General features: G+C 35.1%; 1 long non-coding RNA gene across 12 annotated transcripts in view; it reads left to right on the top strand.

Annotated features, from left to right (window-relative positions):
- Window positions 1-817: 817 nt before the first annotated feature.
- LOC144958026 (uncharacterized) overlaps window positions 818-11422 on the top strand; it is a 21513-nt gene continuing 10908 nt past the window's right edge. For 2 of the 12 annotated variants that reach the window (XR_013642294.1, XR_013642295.1), the window contains exons 1-3: window positions 825-941; window positions 3601-3664; window positions 4568-4740. This is a non-coding gene — a long non-coding RNA (uncharacterized LOC144958026). The other 10 variants (XR_013642298.1, XR_013642299.1, XR_013642301.1 and 7 more) reach the window with 8 other exon arrangements.

Consider the following 11422-nt stretch of genomic DNA (forward strand, 5'->3'; position numbering starts at 1 on the left):
ACCATCAACAACTGTTTGATGGCGCGTGTGTGTGTGTGTGTGTGTGTGATGCGACGAACGATCATAATCAAGGCTGCCAGATTTCTTCTTGCCCAAGTAGTCAAATAGACCCCAAATAGCCAAACACCACAAGCATTCTGACTCCCTTGAAAAACTCATTGGTTTTGATTAACAAAACAATCGACTACAGTTGGATAAACTTATCTTTTCATTTTTTTAAATAAAAGATTTTTTTAAAAAATGAATAATAATAGAAAAGCGTTTCTTAGTAACCAATTTTGAACTTGGCCATCTGGCAGCTCCCATCATAACCAGCTGCAGTCAAGCCAGCCACAGACATAAGAGGGGGAGGGGTATGTGAAGTTTCCTGTGGCAAACGAGATGCTCGTATTTTTTTTTTTCAAACGAATCACTGCTCGATGACGTCACTGACTCGAAACCCGCTCGATTTTAGAGGACTCGATCGAAAACCCGCTCGATTTGATCGTTTCAAACTCGACCCAGCAAGCTAGCACAAGTGAGACAACTTTTTTTGGCGGGTTAAAGTGCGCATGCGTCAATGCAGAATTACCAGTTTGGCAAAAAAAAACGATTTTAACTGGGTTTGATATTTTGGTATTTGGGGAGTCTTTTGCTAAAATTAAGTGTAATTTTACCTAAATGATAGATAATTATAAAGTATTGACGGCATAACAAACAATGAGAGTGTTTTCTTTTATTATAGATATATGCATTTTTGCAAAAAAGAAAGCGATATCTATAATATTTGTCTTTTTTCCAAAAGTAGTATGGCATGTTTTATAAGAATAATCTCACAACCCTGGCATATCTGCCCGCCCTTTTCAATCTCAAGATGGCGAACTTAGTAGGCATCAAATACGAGTCAGGGGAAAAAATTAATTACCCCTGCTCGGACGCCGAGTTTGTTCTCCTGAACAATGGTGAGCTTGATGTATTATTTTGTTGTTGTTGTTTATATCTTGTTTAATGCATCCTCTAGTTGATTGGCACCATTATTTTAGTCGGAATACTTTTGCTTTCGCCGTAGCCGTAACCAATGTGAATGGGATTTTTAGTTTGTTTACAAGTGTCTATTTTCAAACTATAACTACACATCACATAGCGAAAGGAATAGCTCCATTTGTGTATAGGTAGTAAAGAGAGAAGAGTAAATGCTCGAATCTATGGAAAAAGCTGAGTTCTTTGAGATGTTATTGGATTGAATTCCCCATTAAAAGTGTTTAAAACAGGGCAGCCGCTGAGTCGGCGGAACCGAATCTTGTTTTCACGTTCAAGTTCAAAATTCAAAGTCGAAGTCGAAGTGTCGGGGGCAAAAAAAAAAAAAGGAAACCGCAATCGCACCTTTCATAGTGGCAATGTTTTAAAATCGGTACTACCGCAAACTCGGAGACCCAAATAATTTTGGGGTTTCGGTTTTGGGAGGGGGGAAACTTTTTCTTAAAAATTTTTTGGGGGTTTGTTTTGTTGGAAGGGGGGGGGGGGGGGACTTTTTTTTTTTTTAAAGTCTCTCCCCTCCCAAAACCCCTACTAGACTTTAAAAAAAAAGTTTTCCCCCTCCCAAAACCCCTACTAGACTTTTTTAAAAAAAGTTTTCCCCCTCCCAAACCCCCAGAATTATTTGGGTCCCCGAGTTTGCGGTATTACTATTACCTTAAAATTGGTTGGGTTGAATGAAAATAAAGCTGTCTTAGACTAGACAGGTTCGTCAAGCCCATTTTAAGAGGCTGTGATTATCCCCAGTAATATTAATATTACGTCCTTAATATTAACAGAGTTATTCGACACCCGAGTCGTGCATGCGCATTTTGAGAATTAGCTACTCTCAACGACTTCTGTCGTGTGAATTTATCAGCATGGTGGTCGTAGGGCTAAATGGTTGTCTGAAGGCAGGAACTCATTAAAATGCTTAGGCTAGGGATTAAATGATCAGAACAATGAACAATTTGAATGTAAACCCTTCATCCGCATAGAAATTGTCTAAACAAATAATAGACAGAATGTCGTGTGAGCTCCTTGTTGGATGGAATCTTAATGACACGAAAGCCTCGTATGCTGAGAGGAGCATAGTGGTTGAGCTGCTTGACTCTTAATTGGAAGTTTTTGGGTTCAAAGCCCAACGGGGAACCTTATTTTTTTCAATACTATTTTTTTTCCCCACTATTTTATTATTTAAAAAGTATTTTCCTTTATATTTTAAAGCTTATTTATTGATTTTTTTATATATTATTGTTCTTATTATTATCATTCTATCATTTTTTTTCTAATTATTATTAATATATTATTATTAATTTTTACTTTTGTCTGTCAAATAAACATTGTTGTCACAATAGTTAATTTATGAAAGTCATTACAATCATGGGGAAAATTTCTGAGCGCCACGTTTTACACCTGAGTACGGAGAGAGAATGTGAGCTTTTTCCAACATAGGCGAGCTATAGTGGGGCAAAAAGCCAGCTGAGGGAGGCACCTCAGCTAGGCACAAGTGAGACAACTTTTTTTGGCGGGTTAAGGTGCGCATGCGTCAATGCAGAATTACCAGTTTGGCAATAAAAAATAATAGTTTTACTGGGTTTGATATTTGGTATTTTGGGAGTGTTTTGCTAAATCACTTAATTTTACCTAAATGACAGATAATTATACAGTATTATTATATGGTGAGCCAAGGTCAAATTATTACGACCGCGTGACAATGAGGATTTTTTTCTTTTATTATATGCATTTTTGCAGAAATAAAGCGATATCTATATTTTATCTTTTTTCCCATAACTAGTGTGGCATGTTCTATAAAAATAATCTCACAACCCTGGCATAATTTTTCTTGTACTGCCGCTGAGGTTAATATGATATATTATTTATATTGTTGTTGTTGCTCTTTGTTTAAGTCATCCAAGGGTTGATGGGTCTTTGAAAAATGTCACTTGCTTTCACTGTGGCGGACTGAACGGTGGGAATGTGTGACATTCATTTTCATTTGGTTACAACGAGTGGGGTTTGGAGTTGGAGATGTTTGGATTGGTGTGATGTTGGATAGTGTCATATTTCAACACATAGTATTAGATTTAGATAGTCTTGATATTTTAAGTAGAAAATAGTTCGTTTTGCATAGAACACTGATATGATTCATGATACTAAAACGGTTCATTCCTTTTCCAGATTCCAAATTATGATGGATGGTGATAGTGATAAGGTACTGGTCACTGACACTGGTGCCAGTGCTAATTTGTTTTAGTTTTATGAAGTGACTGGTTACCACAGAAACTTATAGCACCATTCTTGGCACAATGCTTGGTATCGCAATAACATTTTCAGCCAGTGAGAGCTGCTTTGATCAGTTCGGTTTGTTTGTTTTTTGTCATCGCAAAAATAGGGTTACAATAGACATAAAAATAAAAAGTAAAAAAAGAAAACCGATTCACATCCAGAATTTTATTCATGCCTAGATAAATCTTAAACAAATTTTAATGTACAACAGACGTTTAAGACAATAGGAAAATTATTTTCGGAAAGCTCCTACATCCCCAGTATTCATTAAAGAATTAAAGGCTGTCATTATTCCCATTGAAAATTCGTTATCCCCAGACACCTTTTTACCGGACGTTGCAAGGGATAAATGTCCCCCACCCCCTTTTTTTTTTTTTTTTGAGTGAGTATTCTTTTCTCCCTTTTGTTTTGCCTTTTGTTCCGTTTCTGAGCATGAATTTCTTAATATTGTTTTTATTTTAAAAAAAAAATGTTTTTTTCTCCTCTGTCTGACCATTTGGTCGCTCTCTGAATATTTCTGTTTGTTTGCTTTTTAATTAATTATTCTTTTTAGACACTTTTTCAGATCGGAGTGGGGACGAATATGACAATTTGCTAGAAACTAGAAAGGAACCAAGAGAGAGTTTTTTTTTTTTTAAAAGTGGGGTGAGGATGGATGGGACATTTATCCCTTTCAACGTTCTGTAAAAAGAAGACGGAATTTTTTAAAAAGTGGCGGAACCAGGATTTGAACCCACAACGCCGATTCTGGTAAAACTTCCAGGGCAGACGACTAAACCATTCGGCCATGACACCCAATTCGAAGTAGACGCATATTGTGTATATGTAGTAACAACTGATTTATTGTTGGTCAATTTTGTTTTTATAGATATTTTATTAACTTTCCTTATTTCTATGTGCATTTGGAATCATTCCATATTCTGGAATGTGGATAATTGTTTAAAAGAGCGGCGTTTCAAATATGTGTCTGGGGATAATGAATTTTCGTCATCCTCAGACAGGTGTCAGGGGAGGGATAACGAATTTGCATTATCCCCAGGTGTCTGGGGATAATCACAGCGATTTTAAAAAGTATGAAAAATCTCTTGGGAGAGTAGAGGGCTAGGATTTAGTGAGTTAAGACTAAGATCTGGTGTTAGTAAGAATGAATCTCGCCTTTAATGGGTTAAATCTTATTGTTTGATTTTTTTTAAATTACACACAGCGAGTTTAAGTTTTTATTTTTTTTTTAATGAATTATTTACTATTGTTATGACATTTACTGCTTTTTTATTTTTTCTTAAAGGTGGCGTCAATTGGCACAGTGGTCAATCTATATATGGTCTGTTAATTCTCACAGTCCGCAACTGCGACAAAGTCCTGGTAAACCGGTGATGTGTATTCAACATGGATGACAGACTGCATTTGGAAGCAATTTTTATTGTAACCTGAGTGAAGTTTTCAGATCCCACAGATTTGGTAAATGAAATGATTCTTATGTTACCGCAGTTATGAGAGATAAAAGTATTATTCTCTTTTAGACTTAAGTCAGACCTGTAAATCTTCCGACTTTTGTCGGGTTTCCGACAGTACGATTTTGCTCTATAAGTGCTAATATTTTAAAATACAATTAATTGTAAAAATATAATTCGTAACGTCAAAGAACAGAACCAATAAAAAAAAGAAAATAAATGACTTTTATTTCGTTCCTCGAAAAAATCTGATTTTATTCCCTTTCAAATGCTGACTTTAGGAGAAAAAAATTGTTCTTTGTCGCATCAAAAACAAAACAAAACTAGGCTATCAGTTAGCTATAATATTATCATGTCACCTACACGCTCCTCTAGACGTGGATGTATTCACTGCCTGGCTACTGTGCCACAACCAGCGAGAGACGGTTGCGAAGTTCGCGCGAGTCGTCAAACACAGACCTAGTCAGTAAATAATGCACGCACAGAAGTGTGTCGGAGCTTCTCGGACCGGAAGCAGGCCTGTAAATCTTCCAACAAATGTCGGCATTCCGACAGTACGATTTTGCTCTATAAATTCTGACATTTAAAAAATATATATATATATTCGCAACATCAAAAGACAGAACCAGCTCTCGACGAGAGTATTAAAAACATTTAGACCTGTAAATTCTCAGTCAATTAACTGAAATCAGTCAATTCGTCAAATTCATATATTTTTTAAAAGGAAAGAAAGAAGGAATTCATGAATCGTAGTAGAATGACGTGAGGTAGTTAGGAATGTTCCACAGTGCTACGCATTGCTCAATGGCGTTTATATTTACAATGGATATATTGCCAAGGCTTCTTAGAATTGCCGTGTCTGAACACACCCCAGTGTATTTTCACACAGCCTTTGTGAAATTATCTTTTCACTTTAAAACCCTGTCATGTTCCCGATGGTAGCCAATTTTAACTGAGCCGCCAAGCGATAAATTTCACTGTTTCTTCTAAGCCAAAGTTGACCACATTTACTTCGTAGAGCCTAAAAGTATGAGAAAGTTTATTGCGAAAGCCGGAAGTGCGTTATGAAGACACCTTCAAATCGAAAGTTTTATTATTGCTACAAGCTCATCTCGATTGCCTCACGTTGTAAACAAACTGGTTGACAGTTTCTTCACTGATTTGGGTACTTAATTATGAGAAACAATTGTAAGTGGCCTAATTAATTCCCACGTAAATTAGTTTTCTGCCATTGTTTTGCTCAAATGAGCTTGCTGTTTACTATTCATCTCGATTCTTTGGATTTTTCTGATACGATAAGAGTTAAATTTCACTGTTTCGTCTAAGTCAAAATTGACCACATATACTTGGTAGAGCCTAAAAGTTTAATGCAAAAGCCGGAAGTGCGTTATGAAGACACCTTCAAATCGAAAGTTTTATTATTGCTACAAGCTCATCTCGATTGCCTCACGTTGTAAACAAACTGGTTGACCGTTTCTTCACTGATGTGGGTACTTGATTATGAGAAACAGTTGTAAGTGGCCTAATTAATTCCCACGTAAATTAGTTTTCTGCCATTGTTTTGCTCAAATGAGCTTGCTGTTTACTATTCATCTCGATTCTTTGGATTTTTCTGAAACGATACGAAGAGTTTCAGTCAATTTTTATAGAGCTCATTTACAGGTCTATACTTATCTCGTTAAAGACAAAACAAACCAGACAGCACTCCATCTTGTCAATAATTATCACCACCTCCACACTACCCGGACGTGTACTTGTTCACTGTCTACTGTCTGCCCACATACTTGTGTGTCTACCTGCATGTAACTAGCTAGTGTCTGTCGCTCGCGTTCGCGAATCGTCGATCACAATTCGTAGTCAGTAATCAACTAACGCACATAGTGTGTTGGGGACCAGACCGTTTCTTTCTATTTTGCAACTGACACACACACCTCGTTCCATTCTTCTTTTTTTCAGTTCAGTTCATTATCTCTATCCGGTTGAAAGTGAACCAGAAAAATATGTATGCGAAATAGATATTTTTCTTCGAATGAATACTTCTATCGGAAGTTTTCACTCGTTTGGCATACGACCGATCTTCTTTTCCTCTATTCCAGGCCTCGAAGTGGGCCGGGAAAAGCCGGGAACTTTATTTTGAAATTTCCCGACCGGGAAAAGCCGGGAAAATCGGTGAAAATTGTCTGGGGCCGGGAAAAAGCCGTGAGAAAAATTTAGGTGAACAACAACCCAACATGTATTCTTCCGCGTAATCATTACCCAACCTGCGAAAGATCGGCTTAGAGCATGGCAGCAGCCTCTTATGGTTTCCTCACACTACTAGGCCCTATGTTATGACGATCGACCCAATCAGCAAAGTCCGGTCCGCATTCGTAGAGTACACAGACTATTACCATGTTTCCTGTGCATGACGTAATTATAGTGGTTTAGAGTCATCGCTGAAACACTGGAAGACGGCAATGGGATAGTTGCGTCAGTTGTTGAATAAATTATCCAGGCACGGTTGATAACTAAAAAAAAACAAATTATGTTGTAGTTACATTTGAAACAAACAAAGTATATCACTGATCTCGTCTCATTGAGATATAAAGAATGATATAAAAATCAAGAAAATCGGCCGATAAATTAAAAAGTTGCTAAAAAAATCGAATATAAACAAAAGCAATTTTTAAAATCGAATTTATTCTTAAAACAGTTGGTTTTCAACCGATTTTTCTGAAACAAGGACCAATGTTCTTCTTTTTTCAAGCCGATTTCAACAATGTGACTTTCAAATTCCTCAGAATTATATTTTTTACTTTTAGATTTTAGCTTTTAGGCCTACTCAAAAAGGTGTTATATTCCTTGCCACTTGCACAATAGCGTAATACATCGACGGCGAGAAGCGTCTTTGTTTCGACCAGCCGGTTCGGTTAGATAGCCTGTGATTGGTCGAAGACTTAAAGACGCTTGATTCACTCAGTCGACTCATCATTGTCGACAAGACAAGAGTGCTAGAAACACACATCCCTCCCCTCATCTTAGTAGTGTGAGTGTGTGTGTTTTTTTTTGTTGTTTTTTTTTTGTTTTTGACTTGGTCATGAATGCGATTGTTAGCTAAGCTAAGAAAGACGGTCGACGTCCTTGGGCTACTTTAATTAATTTTCGTGACTTGTTATTCAATTATTTGGAGATGGCAGATTAAGGTCGTTTACTCATTGTAATTTGTACTAAGTTTGTTTTGTCTGTCTCTAGATTAACTAGCTTTATTTCATTCATGTGCAATTCAATAAGTAGGCCACAAGTCTTTGGACGCTACTATCTCTCTCATAGTAATATTCAAATGTCTTTTTCTCTCTATTGATTTCTCTTCTCTTGTTCTCTTTGTCTCTCTTCTCTCTCTCTCTCTCTCTCTCTCTCTCTCTCTCTCTCTCTCTCTCTCTCTCTCTCTCTCTCTCTCTCTCTCTCTCTCTCTCTATCTGTCTCTCTCTTTTTTAAAATATTTTTTTTGCATGTTGTAGGAGGCCTAGACTTTACAGGAATACGTCCAAGTATTAATAGCCAGAGTCAATATATTTCTTTCTCTCAGTCTCAGCCACTCTCTTTTTCACTCACATCTCTCTCTCTCTCTCTCTCTCTCTCTCTCTCTCTCTCTCTCTCTCTCTCTCTCTCTCTCTCTCTCTCTCTCTTTCTCTCTCTCTCTCTCTCTTTTTTTTTTTTCTTCTTTTTTTTTTCCCCACGGATGGTGTTGGCTTAGATACTGGATGGCTTGTTATAGTAATATGTACTACGAGTCAATAATTTCCCCCTCTTTTCTGATTCTCTCTCTCTCTTTCTCTCTCTCTCTCTCTATATATATAAAATATATATATATATATATATATATATATATATATATATATATAATATATATATATATATATATATATATATATTATATATATATATATTATATATATATATATATATATATATATATATATATATATATTATATATATATATATTATATATATATATATATATATATATATTATATATATATATATGAGCCAAGGTCAAAAGGTGCCCGCCTGATACCAGTGTTAAGAAAATTTGATTTTTACTTAATTATGGGCTGTTTTCATTGGGTTAATGCTTGTAATCAATTGATAATATGAGGAAGAGATAAAATGAGATAGCTCAACATACTCTGTTCAACAGAATATGAAATAAACAACTTGAAAGTGGAATTTGAATGCTGTTTGGCATGTGCTTAAAACGAGGTCAACGCATCACCTTTTTAGAAATCATGTAGAAATTAAATGTGATGCTTTAGCTCACATGATTGACATTTGACTAATAGTATAAAGTCAAAATTTACTTTTAAACGCAATTGCAGTATATTACATATCTATTAAGTTTCATAGAGAGTTCTTAAAAAGTTGGTGTTGCTTGTGACCTTTGGTGTCATCAAACACAGCACAATACTAAGACTCGACACGAAACTTTAAAGCTCGTGTTTAATGTTTATAAAATGTTTTATTATGAGAAAAAAGCATAGATTTACTATCTGAACTCAAATCTTGGATTAAATGTATACCGTTTTGCCGATATTGAGGTTTATTGGTTTTGGTGTCATTTGTCACAAGCAACACGGCATGCGTGAACACGTGGAAGTTTGTTTCGTTAAATGGCGATTCGCAATTTTATCCACCCTTCTTACCAGTCTTTGAAGTGCAGCACTTTCATTTGCCTTTCCAGCGTGGCTCCAGGCAGAAAAGGTAAGTTGAACTTTGGTGTCATCGCTATTTTACATTGTCACAAGCAACACTTGATATTGGATATTACAAAGTGCCACCAAAAAATTATGTTTTCAGCTATTATTCTATTTACAAATATGATATGACATCTCACATAAGACTGTGATTTTGACACAATTAATTATTTCCTTGTAATTCTAATTTTTTATGTTTCAGGGTTGTATCAATCAAGAAAAAGACAAAACTCAAGCTTTTGACGAATCCAGATAAAAGAAGAGTTGTCAAGAAATTTGATTTGATTTACTATTAACACACTAAATTATTACAAACTAGTAGATTTGAGCAGTAGGGCGGCTATGGTTACATGAATTCATTACCATGGCTGATATTTATCTAGTGTTTGTGTGACTTCTGGTACTTTTTGTGACCATTGGTGTCATTGGTTAAAATGTCACAGGTGACACTTAAGTTTGAAGTTTCTAATGTATTTGTTTTCATGTTCTTCAAAGCTTGAAATGTCATTGAATTACATTTTAACAGGCTATATTACATGTGTTTAGTTGTTATTCTTGATTTATTGAGGCGAAATTGCGTTCTAGTGCCGATTTTGACCCAAGTAATAGCAACAATGGTATTACTAATTTCTAAGTATATTTCCAATTTGAAAGTATTTAGTTTCTTAAAATATTATTGAATTTCATTTTAGAGTAGGTTATTGTGCTTTTTTGACTGAAAATAATGATATATTATGGACGAAAGTGTAATTTGGTGTTGCTTGTGACATAAGTAATGGTGTCACCGGTCTTATGTCACAAGTCACATTCAGATGCTCTAATTTCCATGATTATTTCTAATTTTGAAGTCTTTGGTTTCTGAAATATTATCAAATTCCATATTTAAGTGTGGTTATTACACTGGTTTGACTGAAATTATTGATATATTGTCGAAATTGCAATTTGGTATTGCTTGTGACATAAGTAATGGTGTCATCGGTCTAATGTCACAAGTGACACAATGTCGCTGAATAAGATATGCTTTGGTCACATTATTTCCCAACATTTTATTCCAAAAGTTTCTGAACGTTGCTGGTAATAAGAATATGCAATATTGTTGTTGTTGTTAATGTACAAACATTTTTATGAAATAATATATTTTCATTCTATGTTGCTTGTGACCGATGACACCAAAAAGCAACATTTTCTCCAATAGTTGGTAATATTAGTGTACTATGATTGTTGTTGATTGTGTCTTTTTATCTATAACTTACTAAATAAAGTTTGATACTCAACAAAAATCATTTGGTTATTGAGTTTTTTATCTCATTTTGGTGTCACCGGTCACAGGTGACACCAGCAACCTATAGGTATTATTGACGATATTATACTGCGCTAGACCTTAAAGTTATCTAAAGGGCCTTTTATTCATGAAGTACAGTGTTTTTGCTACACATATAGAAACATGAATGGACTATTATGTCACTTTTATTTTTGAAAAAAAAAATTGGCACCTTTTGACCTTGGCTCATATATATATATATATATATATATATATATATATATATATATATATATATATATATATATATATATATATATATATATATATATATATATATATATAGGTAGTGGTAACTGGTCTAGAATTGATGAATATGCTTGAAAATTACTACCTTAAAATTTTCCCTAGAGCCTGGAAAAAACCGGGAAAAAGCAGGGAAAAATATTTTCCTGAATCACTTCTAGGCCTGCTCTATTCTCGCACGACCGTAGTTTTTCAGTTATTTATTAAATTATTCTTCCTATTCATTATGCCTGAAGTATTTTTAGATCGCAGATCGGACTTACTTACCTTAGAAAAATGTGTTAAGCATAAATTTAAATGGTCGTGGCTTGAAGAACAAGTCACCAACTCTTGCTATGTGAGGAAAATTGAGGCACCAGGGATGGCATTTGTGTCATATCTGGGTTGCGTT

The sequence above is a fragment of the Berghia stephanieae genome, chromosome 12 (assembly GCF_034508935.2).
Source record: "Berghia stephanieae isolate SIO BIC M18660-M18661 chromosome 12, UCSD_Bste_1.3, whole genome shotgun sequence".
Lineage (NCBI taxonomy): Eukaryota > Metazoa > Mollusca > Gastropoda > Nudibranchia > Aeolidiidae > Berghia > Berghia stephanieae.